At 39.7% G+C, this 11,926-nt stretch overlaps 1 long non-coding RNA gene across 2 annotated transcripts in view; it reads right to left on the reverse strand.

The window, feature by feature from the left end:
• The window catches only part of LOC132365465 (uncharacterized), a 167,962-nt gene extending 156,655 nt beyond the window's left edge, over positions 1–11,307 (reverse strand). For both annotated transcript variants that reach the window (XR_009503103.1, XR_009503104.1), the window contains exons 1-2: positions 11,234–11,307; positions 3,158–3,268 (exon numbers count right to left, since the gene is read on the reverse strand). This is a non-coding gene — a long non-coding RNA (uncharacterized LOC132365465). The remainder of the gene's footprint in view (positions 1–3,157; positions 3,269–11,233) is intronic.
• Between the last annotated feature and the right edge of the window lie 619 nt (positions 11,308–11,926).

Here is an 11,926-nt window from a genome sequence, read left to right on the forward strand (position 1 = left end):
TTTGGATTGGGTTGTTTGTTTTTTTAATATTGAGCTGCATGAGCTGTTTATATATTTTGGAGATTAATCCTTCATCCATTGATTCGTTGGCAAATATTTTCTCCCATTCTGAGGGTTGTCTTTTCGTCTTGTTTATAGTTTCCTTTGCTGTGTAAAATCTTTGAAGTTTCATTAGGTCCCATTTGTTTATTTTTGTTTTTATTTCCATTATTCTAGGAGGTGGATCAAAAAAGATCTTGCTGTGATTTATGTCAAAGAGTGTTCTTCCTATGTTTTCCTCTAAGAGTTTTATAGTGTCTGGTCTTACATTTAGGTCTCTAATCCATTTTGAGTTTATTTTTGTGTATGGTGTTAGGGAGTGTTCTAATTTCATTCTTTTACATGTAGCTGTCCAGTTTTCCCAGAACCACTTATTGAAGAGACTGTCTTTCCTCCATTGTATATCCTTGCTTCCTTTGTCATAGATTAGTTGACCATAAGTGCGTGGGTTTATCTATGGGCTATCTTGTTCCATTGATCTGTGTTTCTGTTTTTGTGCCAGTACCATATTGTCTTGATTACTGTAGCTTTATAGTATAGTCTGAAGTCAGGGAGTCTGATTCCTCCAGCTCAATTTTTTTCCCTCAAGATTGCTTTGGCTATTCGCGGTCTTTTGTGTTTCCATACAAATTGTGAAATTTTTGGTTCTAGTTCTGTGAAAAATGCTATTGGTAGTTTGATAGGGATTGTACTGAATCTGTAGATTGCTTTGGTTAGTATAGTCATTTTCACAATGTTGATTCTTCCAATCCAAGAACATGGTATATCTCTCCATCTGTTGGTATCAACTTTAATTTCTTTCATCAGTGTCTTATAATTTTCTGCATACAGGTTTTTGTCTCTTTAGGTAGGTTTATTCCTAGGTATGTTATGCCTTTTGTTGCAATTGTAAATGGGAGTGTTTCCTTAATTTCTCTTTCAGATTTTTCTTCATTAGTGTATAGGAATGCAAGAGATTTCTGTGCATTAATTTTGTATCCTGCAACTTTACCGAATTCATTGATTAGCTTTAGTAGTTTTCTGGTGACATCTTTAGGATTCTCTGTGTATAGTATCATGTCCTCTGCAAACAGTGACGGTTTTACTTCTTTTCCAATTTGGATTCCTTTTATTTCTTTTTCTTCTCTGATTGCCGTGGCTAGGACTTCCAAAACTATGTTGAATAATAGTGGTGAGAGTGGACATCCTTGTCTTGTTTCTGATGCTAGAGGAAATGCTTTCAGTTTTTCACCATTGAGAATGATGTTTACTGTGAGTTTGTCGTATATGGCCTTTATTATGTTGAGGTAGGTTCTCTCTATGCCCACTTTCTGGAGAGTTTTTATCATAAATGGGTGTTGAATTTTGTCCAAAGCTTTTTCTGCATCTATTGAGATGATCATATGGTTTTTATTCTTCAATTTGTTAATATGGTGCATCACATTGATTGATTTGCATATATTTGAAGAATCCTTGCATCCCTGGGATAAATCCCACTTGATCATGGTGTATGATCCTTTTAATGTGTTGTTGGATTCTGTTTGCTAGTATGCTTATTTTTGTTTTTGTCCATATTTCCCAATTATACATCACATGAAATAATTATATAGGTCTTAATTTTCTGAGAATTTCTAGTTGACAAGAGATCAAACACACTTGTGTTACCTGAGTCTTTTGGATAACATTCAGTTGTTCTAAGAGAGATTAAACTCAACCAAAGACAAAATTTAAAGCAAAATTAAACAGATAAAATCATGAAACAAAAGAACCAGTATTAAGCATGTGCTTTCTTAATTATCTGAGTTCCCTTCAGGTCAGATGTTTATAAAAACATATCTTTGGAATATGTTTGGTCTTCTATCAGAAAAATGCCCAGAACTTTTATTTCTCTAAATCCTACCATAACCATTGAATGAATCATTGGTGAATAAATGTGGAAAGTGCCAGGCTGTGTAACAGTAGAAGGTGAATGATTTAAAACAATTCCTGACCTGGCATTAACTTGAAACCTGATGTAGCCAATGTATAAATCAAATCAAATAGAAGATGGGAAAGCACTCTGAAAATTATACACAATGCAAATCTAAATAAGAATTATTCTCATAATAGCGTTACCTCACCAACATCATTATAGAGGAGAGCTCCATCACAAACACACATGCACAATTTGACCAAGGTGGTGAAATAAATTAGATGAGAAAATACACAGCAGAAGTTAAAAACTTACAGCAGTTGTGAAAGTAAGACTTAGCTTTGAAACTTCCCACTAACTTTTGGTTTGAGGATTCACTGTCTGTGAGTCAGCTTATCTTTATTATTTTTCATCATAATTCTCTGATTTTCTTTCTATCTTAATTCCCAGAATAAATATGGAGCAGCAACCAAACAGAAAATGGAAGTCCAGATTGCCAGCAGCACCTTTCTAAATACTGTTGTGCTGTGCAGAGAGCAGTGACGTGTGTCCAGTCGAAGCACACAGTAAATTATGTGAAACATCCATCCCCCAAGTGTCCTGTGCTGCTGTGTAGGGAAACTCACAGTGCATAGCTAAAGGATCTCTTTGCTCAGCAAGGTTTAAGTAAAGTTCAAAACAAAATTTTCTCCCCAGTGTATAATCTTAAATCAAAATCAGGATGCCACAGGCTTGATTCGTGAGCCTATAAAACCCTGTGGGTCCTGACACATATAGACATATTCTCAGACTCCCAGCAATCCTTCTTTTGCTCTTTCCTCTAACATCACCTTCCCTTGGGTCATCATCACATCCCAGCAGTTCGTGTAGGAAAAGTAGGATTGCAGGAGAAATTTTAAAATGCTCTCCTTATAGAGTACATTTGTTTAAAAATACCTGAATGTTCTCTTGGCTGCTTGTTGGGGAAAAAGTTGTTAATATCAGTCTCTAGTCCACAGCCAAAGATTCACTTTCCTGCTGCTCTGTTTTTGTCACACAAAGTTGGAGATGATCTGCAGCAGCAATTACCCTAGAGGGATTGATAGTGACCTTTCATGGCAGTGGGTGCTACAGAAAATGCACCATGTCTCCCCAGTTCAACCCTGTACTGGTCAGCTCAGGCTGCCTTAACAGTATGCCACAGACTGGGGGACTGGGGGCTTAAACCACAGAAATGTATTTTCTCACAGTTCTGGAGTCTGGAAGTCCACAGTCAAGCTGCCAACAGGGTTGGTTTCTTGTGAGACTCCTCCACTTGCAGACAACAGCTTCTCAATGTCCTCACATGGCCTTTTCTATCTGTGAGTACATGGAGAGAGAGAGAGTTCTGTATTTCTTTCTGTTCTTATAAGGATACTAGTCACATTGTATTAGGGCCCCACCCATATGACTCCCTTAATTACCTCCTTAAATGTCCTGCCTCCAGATACAGTCATATTAGAGGTTAGGTCTTCAGCATATGAATTTTGTGGGAACGCAATTAAGTCCATAACAAATCTATATTTATTGACAACCTAGTATGAGAAAGATATGGTGCTAGACTCAGAAAATACAAAAGTGAATAAGACACTATCCCTGGCCTCAACAAGTACACAACTCAGTGTGGGGAGATCAACGTGTGTACAACTATATATGCCCCAAGTCAGCTGTGAAAGTGCAGCTATTAGACTTTAAGAGAGTGATAAAATGCTGTAGAAGAAAGAGACCGTGAATGAGTTTAAACAAATGGTGCGATATGGTTATGTGTCCTTTAGAATGATCACTCTGGTGACAGTGAGGAAAATGGACCGGGGTATTGAGACTGAAAGCAAAGAGGAAAGTTAGCAGTCTCCTATTAGCCTAGAAGATGAAGAAAGAAAACCTGAACTATATCATAGAAATATGATTGAAGGCAAGGATAATTTGAGAGACTTTTAAGAACTAAGGTCAAGAAAATTTGGGAAAATAAATGATTTCTATCACAAAGGACTTCTGGGGAACTTTAATTATTTTTAACTTTTCTTAGTTCACTCAATTAGCATTTCCACATCTCCTTGATTTATATCTGTTAGTACGCATTGCGAAATATCTTTAATACAATCTAACTTGCTTTCTAATGTATTCTGATCACCTTTCCCAAGTATACTTTAATTTTACAAATTTAAACATGCTAGACATTATCAATGGATATTGAGAGTAAAGACCTATTAATAAATCTCCAACAGCCTTGGCTACTAATATATTCCTTAATATATACTTAGGAATTACACCTCAGAGTTAACCTGTAAACTCTAAATGTATCTTACTCTCAAAGTCAAAATTAAGTGGGCACTCTTCTGTTCTCCTTTCGTGGTCATGATACACCACCATTCTGCTGGGTACCCAGTGCTATGCCTTGGAATCATCATGAACTGCTCCTTCTCCCCAGATTCTTTACCCAGTAAGTCACAGAGACCTGCAAGCCTTCCTTTAGATTCTAAAGTTTAAAACGGCTTTATCAGCCATCTTTTCCTTTCTATTTCCAGGTCCAGTCATCAGCAGCACCAGAACGATTCCAATCCATTCTGCTTGCAACAACTGCATGCCTTCCAAAGACGACTCCATCCAGGCACTCAGATTAGGGCCTCCCCTGACTCCTTCAGAGCTAGCACCTTCTCTTACAGGTTCCATCACAGTCCTCTGTATGTGTCTGCCTCCAACTAGAATATGAGATCATTAAGTAGAAGAGCCATATCTTGTTCAATCAAATCCACACCCCGTGCTTCAGATGCTGTATATATTTTATGTGTGTTGAATTAATTGATTAAGAGATTCCTTGTGCATATGGAGTTTACATTAATGATTGTGTTAAATATAGTGCTGCCTATGAGTAAATGCTGCTTCTCCCACTCACATGTAAAGTACTTAACTACCAGGCCAGGGTGTTCCATTTCTTTATACCTCAGAGAATCTAAGGCAATGCCTTAAACTCAGTAGGCGCCTAGATGATACTCGTGTTTGATGTAGGCAGTATCTCTCTACTCATCGCAGCGCAGACTGGACCCAGGTTGCAGCCCAAACACATTTCCCTACTTCCCCTATATTAATAAGTTTCATTCAAGAGATCATTTAAGATGACCATTTCTCAGATCCTCTTCCAAAATCAATGAAGCTAACATGAAAAATTAGCTGGTCCCTGAACCCTATTTGGCTTCCAACTCTGCTTTGTGTGGAAGTAAAGGGTGATAAAGGGAATATAGTCATTGTAGGAGGTCAGAAACCAAACTTAAAAACTGAGTTCTGTAGCCAGAGCCAAATACTCTTCTTCTGTCTTCCTTGTAATGATGTCTTGCCCAGGTTCCTAAAAAGCTTATGGCATCAACTAGCTGTCAAATGCCAAGTCTCCCGATCACTCTCGAGCCAAGAAGTTAAGCTATGGGAGTAAAATATAAGCCCTGTCCTCACCCCACTTCCACTCCATTTCTCCAAAATGACGATGTTTTATTGATATAGGTTGCCTTACTCAGAGAGGCACAAACCACAAGCAACAACACTAAAGCAACTCTGATATGTTCTAGGTTGCCTTTGCATTATAGAAAGCCATATTTAACTTGGCACCATTGAAAAGACCAGACTAAGTTTACATGCAGCAAATGAGAACACGTGGATGGTTCAGTGTAGTATACAAATGGCTTATTCCTAACAATGATGATGCTTATTAGCGTGCTTACTCTGTAGCTGCTTCCATACTAAGTGGTTTATATACATACTATCCTTCTGTGCACATTCTATCATTTAATCTTTGCAACAATCATATGTGGTCACAATTATTCCTTTTTATGGATGGGAAAAAATGAGGCTGAGAGAGGCCTTCTTGTGCCTATGGACACAACGAGTAAGCTGGAGGAGCTGGGTTAAACCTAGTTCAGTCTGACTCCAAACTTACCATCTTTTTACCACTGCTCCTGCCTAAGCTTAACTGAAAAATTCAAATGTGAGGCGTAACCATTCACGTGGCCAGAAGGACTCAAAGTCACAAGATAAACAGGATGCATCTTCCTGGAGCAATTTTGCACAATGACAAAGTAATGAAATACACTTCAACATATTAAAACAAACGTGAATACATATAAGTCTAATGCAAACTTCGCACACATTTTTAAAATAAAATAGAAGGCACCAAAAATACTGTTGTTTTTGAAACAGAGTCCCACCTGAGGCTATGCCTCAGCCTCTACCTGCCTCCCTCCCACTCCCAGGGGTATTTATTTGGCCCTATGTTTCATTATAAGGTTCAGATGTGACCCAGACAATGGCCCATATTAGGAGATACATTCTAGGGGCAGAGGCATATGGACAAGTGTTAGTTTTATTTAGGTGGCTGTTTGTGTTCATAAGACTGTAGCCTCCAGGAGAGGACAGAGGATTGGGTACCAAGGCTTCAATCACCAGGTGGAGTTCAACACAGGACTAAGTAAAATCTTAGGCAAAGTAAAACCAGAGAAAAAACAGAGTTAGAGAATCCAAAGCTTCAGTTTCCAGATTCAGGATGTTCTGAACAGCAAAAAGAAGAGAAAGAGAAGGAGAGGTGGAGAGAGATGGAGAGAGAGACAGATGGAGAGAGAGAGAGAGATGGAGAGAGAAAGGGTGGGGAGACATAAATAGGAAGGAAGTGGTGGAGAATGAGCAGGAAGGGGGGGAAAAAGGAAGAAAGGAAGGAAGTTGTGATACTACTTAGTGCTCAAGTGTCTTACCAATTATGGGTGACCAGCTGAATTTAGTCTTGGTCAATATTCCAGTATCATTGTCATTTGTTGCCTGAAGCAGCATCTAAATCCTTTTCCTGTTTGATGAATTCCGTACCATATGACTCTTGGTAAGAGGCAGAAACTAATCCCCCCTGAGAAGCTGGAAGCGCAGTCCCTCCACTATATGACTGCAACTCGGCTGATCAAATGTACCTGCGCAGAGGCAGCAGCTATCCCTCCTGCCATGGGAGTTCCTTGGGACTTGGGGCTGGTGGGGGCTGAAAGTGAAGCCCATCAGTAGATCCAGCTGTAAAAAGCTGAAAAATGCCCAAATCAGACAAGGGTTGGGACTGCTAATTGAGGATGCCGGAGGAATATAATTTTTGCATAAAATCAAAAGGTCTTACAACAGCCTTAGACCTCAAGCCAATGTTTTCCACTAGTGTTCGAAGGTATGAAATTCATCAATTTTACCTGTGGATCTTACCTAATGATAGATAAGCTTCCCCCTTAGCTTCTACACGGTCAACCTCATTAACAACCCAAGGTGATCTTTTTCTGTGCTCCTCTACCTCCATCTAGTGGATGAAGAGTCACCTGCAGCTCTGGCTTTCTTGTAGTCTGGGATCAGTGCAGGCTTTTTCCTGAATCTGTAGCTAAACATCTGTTAAGGGTTTTGTGGCTGGAAAACACCCCTACCTCTCATTGGGCAGAGTATCCATTGAGCTATGGAAAAACCAATACCTTGATGTATCTTTAGAAGCGCAGGGCTAGAACTACACATTCTGAACTTGTTCATCTAGCGATGACTGAAAAAAATTGGTTTTGTGTTTACGGTATTTCCTACTGAAAACTCTACCTATAGAATATTTTGATCTTGCCAGGAATTTCTGCTGTACTGCAGCACACAAAAAGTAAAGCACAGAGAACTGACAGAAGAAACAAGCTGTTGCTAACAAATGTGCTCTCTGGGATCTAACTTGCATAGAAGTCAAACAGAATGCAGTAACAGAGAATCTAAGAATTTTTGAGCTGAGGAACTCTTAATGACCATCTGATAAAGATGGAAAATAATGCAGAGCAAAGCAAAAACAGGAGATATGACCCAAAGAACTTATTTGGGGCCAGAGTCACCAGTCCAGATGCTATGAGCTGCCCTGTCTCCTTTTCTCCTCTCTCTCAAGGTCATGCCACCTGCCCATCCAGCCCTTTCCTCCTTCCCAAGATTTGTTATGGATTTTTTTATCAGCAAAAAGTTAACCTTTTCCACTGACAAAATCATTAAAACATAGAACCACAGAATATTTGAGCAGAACTATTTTTGCAGATTATCTAGTTTCACTTCTCTCATTCTATGTATAGGATCTAGGTACTTTGAATAACTTGGCTACAGTTATAAACCAGCTAGTTACAGAGCCAGTGGACAACAGCTCTAATGCAAATAAGCAACACTCTGAAAAAGAAAGGGTCGTCATAGGGTAAAGGCAGCCATATGTAGCAGTGTCCATAGGACTTTAAGATAAGACATAATGTTTTTTTGTTTGTTTGTTTTTTGTTTTAAAGCTACAGAGGAAATGAAGATGGATTTGGGTATGTGGCCAGTTTTTTTTTTAATTAATTAATTATTTATTTATTTATTTTTGGCTGTGTTGGGTCTTCGTTTCTGTTCAAGGGCTTTCTCTAGTTGTGGCAAGCGGGGGCCACTCTTCATCGCGGTGCGCGGGCCTCTCACTATCGTGGCCTTTCTTGTTGCAGAGCACAAGCTCCAGACGCGCAGGCTCAGTAGCTGTGGCTCACGGGCCTAGTTGCTCCGCGGCATGTGGGATCTTCCCAGACCAGGGCTTGAACCCGTGTCCCCTGCATTGGCAGGCAGATTCTCAACCACTGTGCCACCAGGGAAGCCCAAGACATAATGTTTTGACTGGGGGGGCATGGGGAATCTTTGAAAGGAATAATAGATATCAACCTTTCTTTTTTCACTTTTTTTTCTGGATGTCTGTTTCTGCCCTGGAGAAATGCCTTCAGGGAGCTGATGGGTCACAGAAATGTCTGGAACCCTATATATGTGCTGTCCTACAAAGTGGTAGGTATTACCAGTGGGAAACCTACAGACTGCCCATTTGAAGGCATGAAACTTAAAAACTGTGAACCCTATGCTGCCTAAGAAGACTACTCCTGAAGGCCCTGCTCAGCTTGGTGACAGCCCGGTCACAGCCTGTAATTTATGGCATCACCAAGGGAGATTTCCAGAGTAAGGTTTCCAGAATGACTATCAATGAATCATTTCCAATCAAGGAAACTGAGTTCTACTACACCTATCCTCTTTAGGCCATGTTGAAGAGGAATGATAAAAAGGGGAGGAAAGCAAAACATATAGGGCCAAATACAATAGTACATTTTTTAAGTGTCTCTCCCAGGTAGACCAAGCCCATGGCTGAGTAGAAACTGTAAAACAGGACTTCCCTGCTGGTGCAGTGGTTAAGAATCCGCCTGCCAATGCAGGGGACACAGGTTAGATCCCTGGTCTGGGAAGATCCCACATGCCACGGAACAACTAAGCCCGTGTGCCACAACTACTGCGTTCTAGAGCCCGTGAGCCACAAGAAGAAAAGCCACTGCAGTGAGAAACCCACGCACCACACCAAAGAGTAGCCCCCGCTCGCCGCAACTAGAGAAAGCCTGTGTGCATAAACGAAGACCCAATGCAGCCAAAAAATAAAAAAGGAACTGTAAAACAGGGTAGACTTGAATATAATGATCATTCCATTCAGCACACACTTTATGTGCCATCTGGTAGACTTGTGTAATTGATTGCCACAGGACATAATCATTTTAAAAGACAATTAATTTGATTACCAGTAATGAAGTTTTTATCTATGCAAACTAGGAGCCAGGCAGCGAGATGAAGAAAGTAACCAAGTTAGCAAAATCAGAATGCAAGATGCATCATTCAGGAGGTTGGAGAGAGGAGCCCATCTCCTAGAAAACAATGGACTGAGAAACACTGCATTTTGGGTATTTGTGGTGTCCACCTCATCCACCAGATGGTAATCCCACTTCCAGAAACAGATTTTGGACTACACTGAATTTGTCTCCTTTTTTATGTGCATAATCTGCATTAGAGATTTTATCTATTGATTAAATGAAGGGACAAAAAGGGAATATTGTTGAGCATCTGTTGAGTACCAGGCAGCCTCCTAGATACATGTTATCCTTCCTCTATTTTAACCCTCACAACCAATTCTAAAAGGGAGGTTAAGATGATCAGACCAAGATTACACAGCTGCTAAGAGATTGTGGCAGGTGAATAATGGCCCCAAAAGATGTCCATGTCCTAATCCCTAGAACCTGTGAGTGTTATATGGCAAAAGGATTGTTGCAGGTATGATTAAATTAAGGATCTTGAGATGGGAAGATTATCCTAGATTATCCAGGTGTCCTCTAAATGCAATCACATGTATCTTTATGAGGGGAATTTGACTACAGAAGGGAAGGTGATATGACCAACCACAGAAGCAGAGACTGGGGTGATGTAGGCAGGGGCCAAGGGATGCCAGCAGCCTCAAGAAGAAGAAGAGGCAAGAAACAGATTCTTCCCTGGAGCTTCCAGAAGGAACCAGCCCTGCTCACACCTTGTTGCCCCTTGAGACTCACTTTGGAATTCTAACCTCCAGAGAAATAGAATAAATCTGTGTTGTTTTAAGCCACTCAGTTTGTGGTAATGTGTTACAGCTGCAATAGAAATTAGTACAGAGGTGAGCCAGAATTCTACCCAGGTCTGCTCAAACTTGAAGCCTGCATTCTTTTCACTACTTTACACTGCCTGCCATTTGATTAAAGGCTGGAACTAAGTATGCAAAGATTCATATCTTGTCCCAGTTTTAACATTCCCAAGATCTGGAACTGAGTATTGAATCAGATGACCGAATGTTGGTCTTATTAAATCATTACAATTATCCCATTTGTTGATTATTGTCATGATGGTTCTAAACAGTAGATTCAAAGAAAAAAAATCAAAGAAATTCACCATTTAAGAATGGCTAAACTGAAGTCAGTAATTTTGACTGAGTTATTCCACATACTTTGAACTAAAATATTCAGATATTGAGCTGAAAGTGCTTTGATGCTTTTGACTCATAGTACTCAGAAAGCCATTAAGTTTACATATCTCAGTTTATTCTTATCAACATTTAAACATATTTGCATATTGGTTTTTCTTTGATGACAGTGTCATATTTGCATGGAAATCTAAAAACCTGGATTCTATCGTTAGCGTCTTTACCATCAATTAGCTCTTCAAGCTTGATCAAATCACCCAACATTTCTGGACCTCAGTCTCCTTACCTGCAGAATGGGGCAGTGGGTAGGAAGTTTGCCAAGCAGATCATCTCTAAGTTTTCTTCCAGTTTTAATATAAAACATGGCAGAATTCCCACAGCAAAACTTCTGGGTATTGATTTCAAGTGTGCTCATTATTACAAACTGCCAGTAGAGGTCAGGTTAAGCTTGGTAATTCTATCTAATCTGGCATGTACATTGAGCAAATGCAAAAGCTTACCTTATATTGATGCTTGCCAGCAGACCTTCATCTAGATCCTTCTGAGCTAATGAATGTTGATCCCAGTGTTATAGAGTAAAATAGGGAAATCTGTGAAACCAAAATTGCCTTCATTAGTCTGTAATTTGCAATTGCCTGGTACCAGAATGTTTTTCTTTGCTTGCCTGAATGTCCTTAATTGAATGTGTCACCTGAAGCCCTGGGGCTTAGTGCTTGCTCATGTTACTGTGCTAATCAATCAGTTGCAAGGAAGTGAGGCTACAAGACTAAAAAATGTTTCCTGTATCCTCTTTATGCATCTAGGTGTAACTGTGTTAAGAATATGTGACTGCCTGTTTATATGGCATTTGACCCATTGCATGTATTCCTAGTGAAGTGTAAAGAGATGAATGAAAAAGAAAAAAATGAATAAGAGTGAACACATATCATCCTTGGATAGTTACCTTGTCAAGCTACCGATCAGGACCAGCTCTAGGCACAACTGTGATATCTGTAAAATCAGATTTTTTGTAGCTATCCTTCCCCTATCCCTTCATTACTGCCACCTTCTCTCTTCTCAACATCCTTAGTCAAACTCTGCTCTCAGGGGAAATCCAAAGAACTCAAATGCAGTAAGATATAAGAATCTGATGATGCAGTTTTGCTCTCCTGGGCACACTTGCATTTTGTCAGAGAACAAGGCCTTTAAATGGG

Source organism: Balaenoptera ricei, chromosome 4, assembly GCF_028023285.1.
Source record: "Balaenoptera ricei isolate mBalRic1 chromosome 4, mBalRic1.hap2, whole genome shotgun sequence".
In the NCBI taxonomy this organism is placed as follows: Eukaryota; Metazoa; Chordata; class Mammalia; order Artiodactyla; family Balaenopteridae; genus Balaenoptera; species Balaenoptera ricei.